At 42.8% G+C, this 19,864-nt stretch overlaps 1 protein-coding gene across 13 annotated transcripts in view; it reads right to left on the bottom strand.

The window, feature by feature from the left end:
- LOC129701609 (histone-lysine N-methyltransferase NSD2-like) overlaps positions 1 to 19,864 on the bottom strand; it is a 110,571-nt gene that overhangs the window by 52,052 nt on the left and 38,655 nt on the right. The gene's annotated exons all lie outside the window — the stretch shown is intronic.

The raw sequence follows: 19,864 nt of genomic DNA, 5'->3' as shown, positions 1-19,864 counted from the left end.
CCGTCAAGGAGAAGCTATACTTCACCCTCGTTAGACCTCATTTGGACTACGCAGTTACAGCATGGGACCCATACACAAATAAAAAAAATTCTTCCATCGAACGTGTCCAAAGACAGGCAGCTCGATTTGTTACTAACACATATGAGAGAGAAGTGAGTATTACCAAACTTCTGAATTCTCTGGGGTGGAACCCTCTCCAAGACAGACGTGAAGCTCACCGTTTGGCCTGTTTTTACAAAATGTTAAATGGTCAGCTCGACATAGATTACAAGACCTACACCAAACCCAAACCAATTAGGAGCAGACGAGGGCATTCGATCCAATTTGTGATTCCAGCTACAAAGACAGATGTATACAGCAATTTGTTCTTCCCAGAAGAAATAAGTGTGTCCAGGTGGGACACAGGGGAAGTAGTGTTAGAGGTTACGTAAAATTAGATAATTCAATGTTCATACCATTGAGGTTGTAAGCTACCCAAGCAGAATATGAGGTGCGGTTCCTCCAATTTGTGTTTGGCCTAACTCTGGCAATGAGGCGGCCCATGACAAAAAGGTCAATATGGGAATGGGAAGTCGAGTAAAAAGGGCTAGCAACCGGGAGATCCAGTAGGCCTTGCCAGACCGAGCACAAGTGTTCGATGCAATGATTGCCAAGTCAATGCTTGGTTTCACTAATGTACAGGAGGTCAGATCGGGAACACTGGATACAGTGGATAAGGTTAGCAGAGGTATATGTGAGCCTCTGTCTCATCTATAAGGACAGCTGGCATACCTGGATGGAGGCGAGGGAGGTGGTATAAAGACAGGTGTTGCATCACCTTCGGTTGCAGGCTCTATTCTTGACTTGAAAAGCTTTGTAAATATATCAAATATATCGCTCTAAAACTTATTCAACTTTATACATTCTACAAATGAATGTGTTATATTAGCATTTTGAAACAAACATTTATCGCATCTGGGAGAGACGTTTGGATAAAATTTATTCAACCTCGTTTTTGAATAATATAGTCTATGTAATAATTTAAATTGAATTAAATTATGTCTTTCATTAATGGAACAATTATGTGTGTTCATCAGATACTTTTCCCATCTATCCTTCGGGATCTTTTTGAGTTGTATCTGGCTGAATAAATGTTGGGAAGCAAATGTGGACCCTCAGAAGGCCTGCAAATGGTGCCACACAAGGGATTATTAAACAAATTAGAGTACCATGGGATTGGTGATAATAGCATAGATTGAGGAATGGTTAACAAATAAATGGGTCATTTCCAAATTGTCAGGCTGTGACAAATGAAGTCCTGATGGGTTAATTGCTGGAGCAATAATTGCTCATAATCTTGATGATGAGAATATCTTGTAATATTCAGATTTGTTGATTAAAATTACAATATGGATTGCAAAGAGAACAGAAAATATCATTTTCTCACAATCAGCGGTCCAGAATGTCATGAGCTTTTGGGCATTCAGGGAACCAAGGGATATAGCGTTAGTGTAAGAAATGATGCTGCAATAAAGTGAAGGGAGTGAGGGCTCAAGTAGAAGTGGCCAATAAAAAACATAGCTAAAGAGAATATGGAGCAGATGTAAGGGGCCAGTTCACACTGTACTTCTTATGCCGCAGCCGAGATGAAATATTGATGGGTAGTCAGTCAGCACACACCTTGACATAGTCATTCCTAGAATAGTGTAGGTGGAAATTAGAACTTTGTCCCATTCATTGCTAATGGAACAGCAGCTTCTGCAGATGGATAAATGATCAAGATTTGTCAGTGAAAGCACAGTCGAGGAAACACAAATTAAGATTTACAAACTACTCCTTCCATATTTTCTTCCTGCATTCCCAAACACAGAAAATTACATCAGCTCCGATTGATAATTTCCTTTAGATTGAAAACAGTTGAGGGATGTTTGATAATTTGCTTTAGATCGAAAAGAGGTGAGGGATGAGGATGATTCATCCCTTCAACCAAGGAAATGTTTGCAAAAGCAATTTTCCCATCTGTCTGCTCAAGGATAGAGGAGGGAATTTGTGCTTGGAGTCAGAAGATGTAGCAAAGTATTAAGCGAGTTAATCAAGGAGAAGTACATGGAGGATTGCAAAATCAGTGTGAAGATCACTAACATGCAAGGGCAGTTTGAGAATCAGAGGGAGATGGTGTTGAGGCTCTTGAAGGATATTAAGGTGGATAACTCCCCAGGGGCTGATAGGGTCCAACTAGGTTATTAAGAGGAGGAGATTGCAGGGGTCTTGATGAAGATCTTTGCAACTTCCCTAGTTACGAGTTCCCAGGAAACTGGCGAGTATTCAACGGTGTTTCTTTGTTTAAAAAAAAAGGAAGTGGTGATAATCCAGGGAATTATAGGCTGGTGAGCTTTATGCAGTGGTGGGAGGCTATTGGAGAGGATTCTTCGAGATAGGATTTACTTTCATTTGAAAAGAAACGAGCAAATTAGGGCCGCCTTACATGCGGCAGGTCACGTCTTACAAAATTGAGTTTTTTGAGGAGGTAACTAAAGTGATCAATCAGGATAGGATGGTGGACGTTATCTACATGGATTTTAATAAGGCATTTGATAAAAGTTCCCAATGGCACGCAGATTCAGAAGATTAAGATGCACGGGATTCACGGTGACCTGGTCATATGGATTCATAAGCAGCTTACTGATAGAACTCAAAGGGTTCAAGTTGATGGGCATTACTCTGGCTGGAGGTTTGATTCTGGCAGGAGGTCTGTGATCAGTGGGAGTTCCGCCGTGATCTATGCCGGGACCTCCGTTGTATGCGATTTTTATTTCTTTCATCTATCTTTTTTTCTATATATACACAAACAACTTGGATGTAAATGTGGATGGGTTTGTAAGTTTGATGACGACACCAAAATTGGTAAAGTTACAGACAGCACGGAAGGCTGTCAATGTACATAGCGGGACATAGATCAACTACAGAACTGGGCGGAGAAATTACAGATGGTGTTTAATCTGAGCAAGTGAGGTGTTGCACTTTGGAAGGTCAAATGTAACCCCTTTACAGCCTTGGGCTTGTTTTTCATTTTGTAACAGTCAACCTATTGTAAACTAATTGTATTAAATGCAGAAAACAATACCCAAGTTGACAGGATAAGAAAAGGGCGAGAATGATATTAGAAATTTGAAATTGTAATCTTTTCAGTAGTTTGATACAGAAACAATTAAAGGTGAAAGTGGTTTATTTGTGATCAGTGCCACCTGGTCAAAACATGAATTCAAGTTGCTTCCCACCAATCCTATAGAATCAAAGAGTTCCACAGTGTGGAAACAGGTCCTCACCTCAACATGTCCGCACCGATCAATGTCCCATCCACACTGGTCCCACCTGCCTGAGTTTGGCCCATACACCTCTAACTATGTCCTATCCATGTACCTGTCTAATTGTTTCATAAACGTTGCAACAGCACTTTTAAATTAGTGGGTTTTTTTAAGATCAGTTACATTGTTTGAATGTAAAATAGTTTTTTTTTTGCCAAATTATGCTATCAAAAATACAAAACCACAAATCATTGGGGCATTCATTCTTAATCACAAACCATTATTGTCTTGCTTCTGTTTTTTTGCAATAATTTGCAACCCTATCATGAACAAGATTGTAAATATATACTAACATATGTGTTTTTCATATGTCAAGTTAAAATATCAGTTACAGATGGTTAAAGTAACACGTATTACTTGCATGCCCATCAGAAGTGATCTAGATTGTGAATGTGGCCCTCCAAACATTGGGGTTTAAGAAAATCTGGCTCTGCTGTTACAGCGTTAACTACCACAAACAGCACCCAATGAATTTAATGTGACCAGTGCCATCAACTACTTACTGTTGTCGAAAATAAACTGAACGCTCTTAATGAGTAGATGTTATAGAAACAGAAAATAGGTGCAGGAGTAGGACATTCGGCCCTTCGAGCCAGCACCGCCATTCAATGTGATCATGGCTGATCATCCATAATCAGTGCCCCTCTCCTGCCTTCTCCCCGTATCTCTTGATTTCTCTAGCCTTAGAGCTCTACTCTATCTAACCCTCTTTTGAATGCATCCAGTGAATCGCCCCCGACTGCCTTCTGAGGCAGAGATTTCAATCACACAGCAACTAGAATTATGGAACTGTACTGTCTATGCAGACAGAGGAAATTCATTGAAAAGCTGTCTGTGTTTAGCAACGAGAAACTAGTTGGGCAAGGTTTGTTTTCCTTGGATCAGATAAGGTAGAAAGGGCTGATTGAGGCATCCAAGTTTTGAGGAGCATTGATAGAGTGGATGGTGAGAAACCTTTCTCCCCTAGAAAAAGGTATGGGTTTAATGTGTGAGGTGGGAAATTTATAGGGGATTTAAAAAAAATATTCTGCCAGAGGATGGCTGAAATCTAGAATTCACTGTCTAAGGGTGTGGTGAAGAGAGGTACTCAATCAACGTATAATACATTTAAAAATGAACACTTAAAACACCATGGCATAGGTGGTTATTAGCCAATAGCTGGAAAATGCAATTGGTGTAGGGTAGGTTCTTGCTGGCCAGCATGCAGAAGGTTGGCCAAAGGCCTGTTTCCACACTGTACAACTTCACAACTCCTGCTTTTACTTTTTAGCAGGTAAATACCCAATTATAGGATACAGTACGGTGGAAGTATTGCAATGCTAAAACTGTATCACAATTTTCCCATCACGTAAATCAGTGTCATCTGCACAAGTGTCAAGAAATGAGAATCCAAAAATATAAATGGTGTTGATTTAAATTTTCTCAAATAAAAAGTCCGTGAGGGTAAATTTAATCTCAAAATGGTGATTTGTGAATTAGATAAGGGCATATTTCCATAACCCAAACAGCTAGGGCGCACAGTGGTGCAGCGCCAGAGACCCGGGTTCGATCTTGACCGTCTGTATGGAGTTAGTATGTTCTCCTCGTGACCACATGGGTTTTCGCTGGGTGCTCCGGTTTCCTCCCATATTCCAAAGACGTACAGGTTGTAGGTTAATTGGCTTCTGTAAAAATGTAAATTTCCCCTAGTGCTAGTGTATGGAGTGATTACTGGTTGGCGTGTACTCGTGGCTGATGGGCTCTTTTCTGCACTATATCTCTAAAATCTAGAGTAGAGGTTTTAAGGCTGGAGGAGGGGGGGGGTCACTTACATAAGATTCAAAGTGACCTATGATTGCTTCTGTTTTCATACAATGCAATAAATTGAGGGTTTTTTTCTTGTTGCCCGATTAGTACAGTGCATGAGATTGGCGAGGACATGCAACTTCTGCTGATACCCTCAATAATTCCTGGACTACTTCATGTCATCTCTTTGTCATGATTAACATTGTCAGAATCAGTTAACAAAAATGGGAACATCTCCATTGTTGAGACACAGACTTCTCTTCATAAATTGCTAGAAATGATCACTGCATGTTCGTTAATATATGGAGAAAAAGTCGATTCCTTACTTTTTTTGCCCCTTAGACCTGACGGGGATCCAATTCAAGCAGTTACATTCAAGATTTGGCGATCTTGGCCAGAAGTGCAAAAGCAAATACGAATAACAAATTATATTTATTATTTTAATGTTTTCATGCTCTCCGAGTCCATGTGCCTGTGATGCTGTTACTAGCAAGTTTTTCCAATTGTACCTCTTCTTCATCAGACAACAAAGAATTACCTGCTGTCCATTGCTGCCGTAAACAAATACATTGACATCCCACTTGGCTCCAAACTGTAAGTTGTTGACAGAAAAGAAATGCTCTAAGCCGCAGGCCATTTCTTTTGCTTCATGATTTCAAACTGAAAGGGACCATGCCCCACAATGGCCGAGAGTGTTGATGGATCACAATTTGTTTTAGCACAACATAAAATGGAAATTTACAGCACAATTTTCTCACCTAGGTGGGGTTAGCATCTGAATTTAGTGGGCTGACAGGCCTGTTTCTATGCTATGGATTTGGGTAGAAAGAGACAAGAAAAGGATGAAATATGTTCCTAAGTTCCTAAATATGTTCATGAGAACTCTGTTAATCAGTATAGTTCCAGCCTAATAATTAAGAGGCATTGCTGGAATCTGTTTTGATGGAATAAAGTAGATTACAGCAAGGGAACATATAGAAGAATGATCATTGCTTTGTAAAGTTTAGTTTAGTAAATACAAAACCAATTTCAGTGCTTTTAAAACTGATTCCAATTTATTCTATCAATAATATTTTATAAAACAGAAACTGTTGGAAACAACTCCAGGAAGACAGATATGCAGTGGAATGAGCCGATAAATGAACGATTAAATTAAATGCCAAGAACTTGGAGTAATACATTTATATGAACAGAGCTGATATAATTAGTGCCTTGATTACCCCACTGCAGTAACTATCAAGTCGCCTTTGACTACAGCATCACTGCACTGATCCTGAGTTATCAGTATTCTGTATACATTTTAGTTTGAATCATATTTTCTGCCATTCACTTTTAGTTATACAATTTGCTAGTTCCAACTTGATCCTTTCCACATTTGTGCGAGTTAAGTGACATTTATTAGGGTTTGAATCAATGCATTTAAATCTTTTTGCACCGTACCAATCTGTAGTCTCACTGTTTTGCATAAATTTTAGTACTACAGGTGCACAACCTTTTATCCGAAAGCCTTGGGACCAGACACTTTTCGTAATTCAGAATTTTTCGGCTTTCGGAATGGAAGATTTTTAGCGTAGATTTTAATGGCTGGCTCAGTGGTAGAGTGCTCGGCTCGTATCCGCAAGGTCGCGAGTTTGTGCCTCGATCCCGGCAGTTACTCGATCGCGAGTTTGAGTCTTCAATGTAGTTTTTTCTTGCAGAATAGGAGAGAATAGGGAGGGTTAGGCTGGGATCATTCTCTGCGAGATGATCTTAGTGCGGGAGACAAGTGTAGGAGAGGTGTACTGACTGTGTGGGCAGAACTTTGGAAGTGATTGCCCACCATTCTCAAAAGCCGCTGTGTCTCCCTGTCCCTCCAAATCCAGAGGAATCCGCTCCCCGATGGGCCACTACGCGGACAAGTGGCAGTTCGCCCACAGCCCGAGCTGCGCCCCCTCATCCGCAACACGGGTTCCTCTGGAGTTGGAGCGGGGCTGGGCTAGAGTTGTTGCTGGCTGTGAGTCTCTGGGATCTCCGTGCTTGCAGTGGGCCTGGGGGTCGGTGTCCCGATGAGGGGGCGCAGCTCGGGCTGTGGGCGAACTGCGACTTGTCGCTGTAGCGGCGCATCGGGGAGCGGGTTCCTGTTGGTCCTGACGTCTCCGGCCGTCCCCCTGGACAGGAGCTGAGAGACGTCAGGACCACCAGAAGCCGCTACAGCGACAAGTGGCAGTTCGCCCACAGCCCGAGCTGCGCCCCCTCATCCGCAACCCGGGTTCCTCTGGAGTTGGAGCGGGGCTGGGCTAGAGTTGCTGCTGGCTGTGAGTCTCTGGGATCTCCGTGCTTGCAGTCGGTGTCCCGTTGGTCCTAACGTCTCCGGTCACCCCCCTGGAATGGAGCTGAGACTGGGAACTTTACCGCCCTTGCCCCCTCCCTCTGCAACTGCAAACAACCCCACAGTTCCCAGTCTCAGCTCCTGTACAGGGGGGTGGCCGGAGACGTCACAGCCCGAGCCATCAGCTTCTGTCCCTACGGGGACAGCGGAGAGCGTGTTCCTCTGGAATTGGAGCGGGGCTGGGCTGCTGCTGGCTGTGGGTCTCTGGGATCTCCGTGCTTGCAGTGGGCCTGGGGGTCGGTGTCCCGTTGGTCCTGACGTCTCCAGTGACTGGCACTGGCTCCAACGTGAAGACAGTGCAAAGCCCCCGCACCGGTGCAATGCGCGGGGAGCTGGAGAGGGGAGGGAAGGGGTCACACACATGGCCGGGAAGCAGAGGGGTGTAGGTGGGGTGAAACTGAAGGGAGCGACAATTTGCTGCTGCCTGCACGCTGAGTTAAAAAGTTCCCACGCAAGACTCACGATACACTGTGTATCGTGAGTCTACCGTGGGAACTTTTTAACTCAGCGGGCAGGCAGCAGCAGATTGTCAATTATTAACCCTCCCGCGCAATATACCCTCACCTTCTCTTTTATGAATGGGGATTTAGTTCCCCTTTCTTCGAGGACCGACCGGAGGTTCCGCTGTCACCTCTGTGGGCCACCCTCGGTGAACGTTTTCAAGGACCTTTCTTCAAGGACTGAAAAAATGTCGCTATTCGGAGGTTTTCGTTATTTGGATCGTCGGACAAAAGGTTGTGCACCTGTATCTGCAAACTAATCACTCATTACCAACAACACTGACTAGTACAGTAATAAAATGCAAATACTAGTATAACATTGATCCCTGGAGAACAATACAAGTCTCAAGGGTGATACACTACTGTCGACTACTTTTAGGTAGCAAGAATACAGCCAATTCTTAATCTATCCCATCAAGTTCTCTTTGATATCACAAAAGGTGGTGATATTTTATGATGTAACCTAATGCGAATTGCACTTGAGGCAGATCCTTTCTACCCTTGACATGCTGTCTCTTCCCATCCCATTACTTTGGCATGGTCTACAGCAGGGGCCTCCAAACCTTTCAGCATGAGGGCCACATTATATATTTGGCACATTTTTGGGTGCCGTAGGACAAAATAAAGAAATGTCAGTTTTATAAATTTAATTAACTCAAAAAAGAACTTAAGTAAAACAAATGGAAGAAATTCAAAACAAAACTTGTAGCCTCTCAACCGGTGTCGCTGACCTTCACTGTCTTCCCGGGGCTACCGATGCTACTGCCACCGACACGTATCTCTACTCCACTCCAGCCCCCCCCCCCCCCCCCCCGGAGCGGTGCTCCAGTGAGCTCCGGCAGCACTACACTCCTGGGCATTAGTCACGTATAACTAACGGTAACCTGTCAGCAGCTGCACACAAACCCTCAAGTGATAGCCTACGGTAAATTGACGTGTAAGTTCCCACGCTACCACAGAACACGCTAAATAGCCCGCCGCAAGAGGTTGCTGTGGGCTGGATAAGATCTCGTGATGGGCCGGATGTGGCCCGCGGGCCATTGTTTGGAGACCTGTGTCTACAGCAACACAGAATGTCTTGTGTACCATGTCCCATGCTGACAATAAAGGCATTTAAGTGGACTCTGGGGCTCTACCAAAGCTCAAATCTCTCATTTAAACCAGTGAGTATAAATGTCTTTGAAATTCAAATTCTCAGAATCAACCAGGACTATCAAAAATTAAACAAGAAATAAGAGACTAAAAACAATTAAAACCATCTAAACTAAACAAAAAACCGTCATGTGCCTCTTTCCAGCAGCTGAGGCAGAGCGGCAAATAAGTGGAAAGCAATGTACAAAATCAATGAGGATTTATTTTCTACCATCAGAAGTTGAACATGGAGTGGAAGAGCAGCCATCTTGAGAATTATTTATTTATTTTTTTAAGTGGAAAATAATTGTTTTTCTGCTAGTTTAGCATCCCTGTGACCACATCTGCAGCAAGTGTTGGTTGATCAAAGAACAGGCTCAAAGTTGATGGCCTGGAATCTGAGCTTCAAACACTGCAGCACATCAGGAACAGGAGAATGAGCTCGATGCTGCGTTTCTGGAAGTAGTCACACCTGAAGAGTAACTACTTCCAATTTGGTCCGTGGTCAGGAGTGTGTGACTGCAAGTGAGGCAAGCAGGGGAATACAGGCAGAGGCAGTTAGAGGAGCCATGGCCCTTGAGCGTGTCAAGCAAGTTTGAGATTCTTAATCCATGTGCAGACGATTGTGGGGGTGAGCAATCTAACCATGGCACCGTGGATCAGGGTGCCATTCAAGAGGGAAGAGAGTGTAGGAAGGAACTGCAGCTGCAGATAGACACAAAATGCTGGAGTAACTCAGCAGGACAGGCAGCATCACTGATGAGAAGGAATGGGTGAGGGGCCTCCATGAGCTCTACTGAGGGAATTTGAGCAGCTAGGGACTAAATTGAAAAGCAGAACCAAAAAGCTAATAATCTCTGGGTTGCTACCTGAGCTACAAGCAAATTGGCATAGAGTTAAGAAGATTAAAAAGTTGAACGCAGGATTCAAAAATTGGTGTGGGAGAAGTGGGTTTGAATATGTGGGACATTGGCCTCTGTATTGGGGAAGGAGGAAGCTGTTCCGATGGGATGGACTCCATTTGAAACCGGCTGCGACCAGCGGTTTAAGCTAAATAGTGGGGTCAACAAATTGGAAATGTGTGGATGAAGTTAAAGGGAAGGTACTGAAATCACCAAACGCAGTAGGACAGAAAGTTAAAGGAGGAATAAGGGTCTAAGGTCAGGCAAAATGGGGACCAATTTGAGAAGAGGGATGGTTAACATTAAAGGAGTTATATTTACATACATGCAGTATACGGAACAAAGTGAATGAACTTGTAGTGCAGTTCGAGATATGTAGGTATGACGTTGTGGGCATCACGAAGATGTGGCTGAAAGGGGAATAGAGCTGAGAGCTGAATATCTAAGGTTACACACCCTATCGAAAAGACAGGTCGGTGGACAGAGGGTGTGGGATGGCTCTGCTCGTAAGGAGTGATTTCAGTCCTTAGCAAGGGATGACAAAGAATCTTTGTGGGTGGAGCCAAGAAACTGCAAAGTTAAAAGGACCCTGATGGGAGTTATATACAGGCCTCCGAACAGGTGCCAGGAAGTAGCGTACAAATTACATCAGGAAATACAATCTGCATGTAAGAAAGGCAATATTACAGTTGTCATGGAGGATCTCAATATGCAGGTAGACTGGGAAAATCAGGTAGGGACAGCATCCCAAGAGAAGGAATTTGTAGAGTACTTACAAGATAGCTTCTTAGAGCAGCTTGTAGTCGAGCTTACTAGGGAAATGTCAATTGGCTCATTCTTAGTCACGTATGTGACCGAAAATATGGGAAAATTATGGAATACATCTCTTCTAATTCTGAAAGCATTACAGGTATATTGTTTGGTACTGAATATAGGACTCATTTTTTTTTCAAAGTTTATCAAGTAGATGTTTATGTTATGCTGACAATGTTTATTTAGGGTCAGAGGTCAAATGTGTCTAGTCACGTGTGTGACCGCACGGAAGCATTTTTTCCGTAACTCAGTTTTATCTTATAAACTCTGAATTATAAAAAGCTACTAGAATGTTCATATCTTTAGCAGACTATAATTCTGTAGATAGGAAAATAGCAATGAATAAGATTAATCTCTTACATGCATTGTTTTAGTGCATTACGTCAGTGATGCTATCTGGTCACGTGTGTGACATTTTGGTTCACTTTCCAAAGAATGGCCCAATTCTGGATTTGGTGTTGTGTACTGAACCAGAATTGATTAGTGAGCTTAAGGTGAAGGAACCCCTAGGAGGTAGTGACCATAATGATGAAATTCAACCTGCAGTTTGAGAGAGATGATGAAATCAGATATGTTGGCACTACAGGTGCACAACCTTTTATCCGGTGTTCCGGAAACCGAAAAACTCCGAAAACCGGCCATTTTTTCCAGATGTCGTCTGCGCACCAAAGCTCGCGTTTGGCGCCAAACTTGATCCGAAACGACCCACGGTCAACCCAGGTCTGTACTACTGTAGCGGCTGCCTCCTCCCCGGAGACCGGGAGACGCTTAAACATCTGTAAATCATTGCTTAAATGTTAGTCAGTTAGTTTGGAGGGCTTTTATGTGAAGGGGGGGTGAAGGGGTAAACTTTAATTCTTCGTCCCCTAACTGGTCGGAGAGGCGGGGAGCGGTCAATGCCTTACCGGGTCGCCGTGCAGTAAGCTCCGCAGCGCTGTGGCCGGTGGGCTGCGGGCGGCGCCGGTTGTAGCTCCGACCCCGGCAACTCTACCCCTGGCTGCGAGGCGCTCCAAATCCAGCGCGGCCCGCGGCCGGACACCCCAGCTCCGCGAATGTCGGGAGTCGGCGGCGTCGCAGGATTTGGAGCCGCGCAGCCAGGGGTAGAGTTGCCGGGGTCGGAGCTCCAACCGGCGCCGCCCGCGGCCGGCCGGACGGAGCCCCCAGCTCCGCAAGGTTGGGAGTCGCCGACCAGGTAGGGGACTAAGAATTAAAGTTTCCCCCTTCACCCCTACTCCACCACCACCACATAAAATCCCTACAAACTAACTGACTAACATTTATGCAATGATTTACAATGATTCTCCTGGTCTCCGGGGAGGAGGCAGCTGCTCCAGACTTTTCAAGCCGCCCGCGCTACCTACCTAATCTACGCTAAAAATGTTCCATTCGGAAATCCGAAAATGTCCGAAATCCGACAAGTGTCTGGTCCCAAGACTTTCGGATAAAAGGTTGTGCACCTGTACTGCTGAATAAAGGTAACTACTATGAATGATGGTAGTGCAGCAATGGCAGGAGTTTCTGGGCGTATTTCGGAAGTCAGAGGATCTTTTCATCCCAAAGAGGAAGAAAGATTCTAAGGGGAGAATGAGGTAACCGTGGCTGATAAAGGAAGTCAAATACAGCATAAAACTAAAATAGAAGGTATATAATGTTGCACAGATTAGTGGGAAGCTCGAGAATTAGGAAGCTTTTAAAACCCAACTGATGGTAACTAAAAAGCCAATCAGGAGAGCAAAGATGAAACATTAAGGTAAGCTAGCCAATAATATAAAAGAGGTTAGTAAAAGTTTCTTTAGATATTCTTTAGACATTGGACTGCTGGAAAGTAGTGAAGGGGAAAATGGCAGATATATTGTAAAAGTATTTTGCATCGGTCTTCACAATGGAAGACATCAGCAACGTGTATGAAATTCAAGGGAGTCAGAGGGTAAAAGTTAGCGGAGTTGCTATTATTAAGGTGGTGCTTGGAAAGTTGAAAGGGCTGAAGGTAGATGTCACCTGGAGCAGATAGACTACACCCCAGGATTCTAAAAGAGGTAGCTTTAGAGATTGTGGCAGCTTTAGTAGTGATCTTTCAAGGATCACTACAGTCAGGAGTGGTCCCAGAGGACTGGAAAATTGCAAATGTTACTCTGTTGTTCAAGAAGAGAGCAAGGCAAAACAGGGGAAACTCTAGGCCGGTTAGCCTGACTTGAGTTGTTTATAAGATTTTAAGAGTCCATTATTCAGGATGAGGTTTCTAAGTACGTAGAAGCACATGATTAAATATACCACCGTCAGCATGGTTTTGTGAAGAGAGGATCTTGCCTGATGATTCTGTTGGGATTCTTTGAGGAGGTAAATAGCAGGATAGACAAAGGAGAGTCAGTGGATGTCGTTTACCTAGAAGATTTTCAGGAGGCTTTTGATAAGGTGCCACATCTAAGGCAGGTAAAAATGTATAGAGCCCATGGTAATAGTAGGGAAATATTAACATTGATAGGAAGGTTGGCTAAATGGCAGAAGACAAACAGCGGGAATAAAGAGAGCCTTTTCTGGCTGGTTGTCTGTGACTAGTGGTGTTCCGCAGACATCAAATATAGAGACAAATATCCACACAAAAAAAGAACAAAGTCACTCATCAACTAATTCTGAAGTATATAGTACAAGTGTTACAAATTAATCTACGTTTATAAGTACAGCCTAAGTGTTTGATAATAAAAATAACATCGAGCCTCCATCTGAGGTAAATTAAAAAGTGAGGAACCAACTCCAAAAATAATGACCATTTTAGGTTGTCTCTCTCCTAAAATACTAACAAAGCAACAGTTTGAGTCCACAATTGGGTCTGTGAATTTTCTTTTCTAGTCTATGATTTGCAATACCCAAAATTTATTCTCCTCCCAAGGAATTCATTAAAAATTGTACACATCTGTGTATTTAAATGTAAGACGGTTATTAAAGCTCTCATGAGAGAATGTTATATTAATACAGTGCACTCTTACGTGTAGAGCAGTCTTTCAAATACAAATATTTTATAGAATAATTCTATTTTGTGGACTAAAATATTAAAAGAACTGGCTAAAACACAATATCAATGCACAATTTAAATACATCATTGGTTTTAGAACAATTAAGCATATCAAATATCCAGAAGCATTTCTGTGATTACAAGCAACGTAAGGGAGATGTGCAAAAATGCACATCTCCAGGCAAGGCCAGTTTGCCACTTTATTCCTATGAAATTAGATCGTAAAATTTCAGGTTTTAGAGCTCGGCAGAGGGAAGAAGATAAAAACATTAAATGAAGAAAGGAAATGTTGTGGCTATCAATTGGGAATGCAGGGAATAGAGTTATTGATCATGTACAGGCAGACGAGTTCAGTTTAACTTAGCATCATGTTCGGCATAAACAATGTGGTCCGAAGGGCCCGTTCCTGTGCTGTACCGTTCTAGAATATAGACACAAAATGCTGGAGTAACTCAGCGGGTCAGACAGCATTTCTAGAGAAAAGGAATAGGTGACGTTTTGGGTCGAGACACCCTCGTGGGGAGAGAGGGTGTGGGAGGGGGAGTCCCCCCACCCATTGGTACAGAGCTTTTGCATTTTTCAGCTTGAAATTGTGCAATCTGGTGGATACTGTAGTCAGAATTTTAACTTACACTCTAATGCAATATTTATGCTTTAAATTGGATTAGCTATGAATAAGGTTGGGCTAAATTATATTCCTAATTACATTCCGCAGTAGAGCCAGGTTCTTAACAACAGGTGCAGCACATGAATGATCTTAGTGTATTCATGTATGGAAATCAGATTATACTCAAGCACTTGGCCCATGTTGACCAACCTGGGTCTCACTGCACACTTGGTACTACTCCTGACCCCGACTCAAATTGCATACCTTCTCATTCCTGACCCCGAGTCCAGCCTTACACCTGGCCCCCCTATTCGACCCTGATCATAGCTGCTTACCTGCTCAGGTTCCCAGTGCTGAACACTCCCATTTTCCCAGCTTTGACTGCACACCTTGTACTATTCCAGACCTTGACTCGGGATGCACATTTGGCCTTGCTCCTAGCCCCTCTGCACTGAAAATATATCTGGCCCTCACGTAAGGCCCCATATCTGAGCCCCTGAACTTAACCTATTACGTTCATGTCCACAGGTGCTTATCTAATGCAGTAATCTTTTATGGGGCACATCACGGACCAAATTTTGTATAACAAAATTTGCAACATCCATTGGCTTACTTGTTATCTAACATGCTAGTTACTTTGTAAAAGAAGTCACCAATTGGTTGAACACAATTTCTCATCCATAAAATTATACTCACTCAGCTGTATAAGTATTCAGTTACCTTCATTTTCCTAACAAACTGTCCTGAAGTCATTTTCACCCTCAATATTTTCAGTAATTTGCTGTCTTCCTCTCAGCTGGGACTTTTCCAAAATGCAAAATCCAATAACTATATATTTAAGCAATAATATTCTATTTAATGTGATCTTGAGAGTACATAATATTTTCTGTGGTATTCATAACACAACAATGATAAAAAGATCTTTGTTTTGATTGCACCTACCAACATGCACACATTATTATATTACAGTTAATATGTACCAAGGGCACATTTTTGTTCCAATGCTCCCCATTCCCACTTACTTTTACATTGAAGTGATTGAAATCCAAGTGAAGTTTAAATGGCATTAGAAAAATAAAACCTCCGGAATGGATGATATTCATTACGCGGTTGGTTGGAGTCAGTATCAGCACAATTACTATATTAAACGTTGAATCTTCAGATGTCCTGGTTCTAGCTAAAACTAAAGACAAATAATAACCTCCTCACACATTCCCCTGCAAGTATTTCTGTCACTCCTTTAAAATATGCCCCTTCTTTGAACCAGCTCTTAAACATCGCATCTGAATCAGTGTCCATCTGATTATACTCCTTGAGGATGTTCATCTGTGTTCAATTAATAAAACCATGAGATTGGGGACATTTCTATTCAAACTGTCAAAGGAATTTGGGGGGGGGGGGGTTAGAAATAGTCAGTAAGGTAAACAAACATAATTGTTGAGTGGCAAATGACAATAGTGTTACCTTCCCCAAATGTAACTGAAGGAAATAATGGGTTATCAGGGCTCTATGTTGTAACGGACAGCCTGACACCTTGCATGTCATTTTAATATTACACTTATCCCATCCCCCTGGATATTCAGGATGAATAAATTAAGGTTTTGTCAACTAATTACAAATCAGGCTAATTACAAATCAATAACATTAGCCAACTCCGAAACACGAAGCGCTGAGCATTGGGATCCAGACATGACGGACAACTGGGCTCAGTTCCCCGCTCACATCCGGCAGCGCTCTCCGCCTGAACCAATGGGCGGAGGAGCGTTTTTGAAAGTGGGGGGCGCTGAGCGATCACTGATCTTTGGGGTACCTGGCGAGGGAGTGGAGCGACCGAGTGAGTGGGGGGGGGGGGGGGGGGGGGGGGGGGGGGGGGGGGGGGGGGGGGAGGGTGTGGGAAGGGACTTTTTGAAATTTGATGTTAAAATCATGAAGGCCCCGAAGGGCCTGTTTTCACACTGCATCACTATGACTACATTATACCTCCACCATGCATGAATGCTTCAAAATCAAGTGGTCAAGTTTTATTTTGATATACTCAAGCATAGAAACATAGAAAATAGATGCAGGAATAGGCCATTCGGCCCTTCGAGCCAACACTGCCATTCAATATGATCATGGCTGTTCATCTAAAATCAATATGTCTTTCCTGTTTTTACCCCATGTCCTTTGATTTCACTAGCCCCAAGAGCTAAATGTAACTCTCTTGAAAACACCCAGTGAATTTGCTTCCACTGCCTTCCGTGGCAGAGAATTTCACAGATTCACAACTTTCTGGGTGAAGAAAATTTGTCCTCATCTCAGTCCTAAATGGCCTACCCCTTATTCTTAAACTGTGTGACCCCTGGTTCTGAACTTCCCCAACATCGGGAACATTCTTCCTGCAGTTACAGTGTGTAGCGATATTACAAAACTTACTGGCCGTGTGCGCGACTTTGGCTCCTTTGAGGGGGGGGGCGCGGGATTAAAACCCAGTTTCCTACCGCCTGTCGGAGAGGGATTTCCTCGGGCTGCTAGCCCGATCGACTTCCGTTCCCGATTTGTTTTTTGTTTAATCGCGAGACAATTTAATAATCTAACGCCCTCAACGCCTACAACGTGACGGATCGCATGAACGGGACAAAACAAAAGGTAAATCGTGTAATTTACATATAATCTTGCTTCTTGGGATGGCTTTAATATAATTTAACTTTGCGAAAATGTGATTTGGGCCCCATACGAACCGGCAGTGTCTTTCCTGCCGATATGGTGTTCAAATTCACCGCAAATGCAACATTTAAATCGTTCGCGTTCCAGAAAACCCCACTCGCAAGATGATTTAAATGCTCTTTTTTTTGGACAATCATGTCATAAGAGCATCTAAATCATCTATATTTTGTGGTATTGTCTATCCATAGTCAATATTTTTATACTAAATATCAGTTTTAGTCCCATGCATTGTGCAAAAAAATTATAATTTTAATTATATTGAGTGGATGTTTCTAGATTAATTTATGGGAATTAAACATTAAATTCCTTCCATCTGGCATATAGGTTCATGACAGTGAGATTTAAAAATCATGGTATATTATGAATTCTTGTGTGAATGGGATTAGTTTGTTATTTGGATACTTAGGCTATTTTTTTTTTTAAATATCCTTCTTAAGAAATGGAATCTACAGGACATTCTTAATGGGAAAGTAGTGGGTAGAAAGGCATGTCATGCATAGTTTGAAGAGCAAAAGCTTGTAGTTTACAATGCCAAAATTGAAAAGTTGAGGAAAAACAAGGTGTACAGAGTTGCTTATTGGTTACAATCTAAGGAGTATGATGATGCTACTGATTATGATATGCCAATGTACCAGCTAGCAACTGATCTTCTCCATAAAGATTTGGTCTATTGCTAGAAATTGTAATTTATTTACCCATCTGTTACGGACTTACAGCATATAATACAATAATATTAAAGTTCTGATCTTGAGAATATCACATTTTTGAATTTTCAAGGCAGTCTGGGTGTTTATGACTATTTCCGTCACAACGGTCAATTTTGTAATGAACTACAATTAGGTAATTAACTAATTATATGCTTTAATTCCAGGTCATGCAAGTAAGATGTTTTATGTTTGTTTCAGAATGCTTCGATCTATAATAACTGAAAATTTCTTTCAGTTCTCTTGATTTTTAAGAAAGATGGGCTTTTGACTGTCCTCGATCACAGCTTTTGTGTTAAGTCAATGGAAAAGCAATAAGGAACAAGATGCTAATTTCCGAGTATGAAATGAAGGCTCAGCAGCGGCTGCACTTCCTGAGGGTCCTCAGGAAGCACAACCTGGACTCTAACCTGCTGCTGACCTTCTACCGCTCGTCCATCGAGAGCCTGCTGACATACTGCATTACAGCATGGTATGGCAGCTGCACCATGGCAGACAGGGAGAGGCTTCAGAGGGTAACCAGGACAGCGCAGAGGATCATTGGTTGCCCTCTCCCCTCCCTGATGGACATCTACACCTCCCGCTGCCTTAGCAGGGCAAAGAAGATCACCAAAGACAGCTCCCATCCTGCGTTTGGACTGTTCGACCTGCTGCCCTCTGGAAGGCGCTATAGGTGCATCAAATCCAGGACAAACAGACTCAGGAATAGCTGCTTCCCGAGAATTATATCTACCATAAATTCAAATCCACACATGCACTGACTACACTGCCCAACACGGACTTCCATCTGTATATATGTATGTAGCGCCGTAGAATTTTTGCACCTATCCCCCCCCCCCCCATCTCCCTTCTGTTTTGTTTTTCTGTTTCTTGTTTTTTGTGTAAAATTGTATGTATGCACTGAGTACGAGCAGCTTTCAGTTTCACTGTACATGTATAGTGACAATAAATGGCATATCTATATCTATAAAATGGCCATAACTTTTTTAATACTGAAAATATGAAAGTGAATTAGGAGTCAAATTAAACTTTTTATGCTTTATCTGATGGGATAAATTGCAGACTTGATTTTTAAAATCTCAAAATGTTGTAACATTGCTACAGTAAGTGAAAATCTAGCAGGCAAGCAGGATGCTTTCTCCAACCACCCCCCATTTGAAGGCCACTATCTTCCACCGATTCTACCCAGTGCTTGGCACCTACTTCCAGCAGCCACTGGGTGTCCTCCAGGATGCACCAGTCCATGCCGGTCACCAGGGAGAATTTGGCGCAGAGACTCTCATGGCAGCGGCGCATCGCTTCTGACGAACGCCCGGGACTGAGGCTGCTCCATGGCCGGAGCTGCAGGGAGCGACTCGCCAGCCCCGGCTCCCCATCCACATCTGCCCCCGCCACTCCATCCCTCCGTCCTCCCCAGCTCTCCAACACCCGTGGCCCATGTAGTTGATATTAGTTTTGAAATTCTCGTTGATCACAGAATTTCTCACGACAGAGCGTGCGAAATTCTGTGATCAGCGTGAGAATTTGGCGTTATGCGTGAGAGTTGGCAGCCTCTGAATGGCACTCATTTGCAATCTTCTTCATTCAGATAAGACTCTCTTTTTATTCCTCCTATTTAAATCCATGACCCCACTCATTCCCAGAATCAGAATCATACAGCAGAGAAAAAAGTCCTTCAGCTCAACTCATGTATGCCGAACAAGATGCCCATCAACACAATTTTCTTTCCCCTAGTTCGACCACTATTTCTCTAAACCATTCCTGTGCAAATGTTACCTTTCAAAATGTTATTATACCATTTCCACATCAACCACTTCCTCTGACAGCTCTTTATACCCACCACTCTGTGTGAACATGATTCCCCTCAGATTCCTATTAAATCTTTCTCCTTCCACCTTAAACCTATGCCCTATAGTTTTTGATTCTCCAACTCTGGGAAAAAGACTCAGTGCATGCACCCCATCTATTCCCATCAAGATTTTATACACTTCTAT

The sequence above is a fragment of the Leucoraja erinacea genome, chromosome 11 (genome assembly GCF_028641065.1).
Source record: "Leucoraja erinacea ecotype New England chromosome 11, Leri_hhj_1, whole genome shotgun sequence".
NCBI classification, from domain to species: Eukaryota; Metazoa; Chordata; class Chondrichthyes; order Rajiformes; family Rajidae; genus Leucoraja; species Leucoraja erinaceus.
This window is presented reverse-complemented; position numbering and strand designations above follow the sequence as displayed.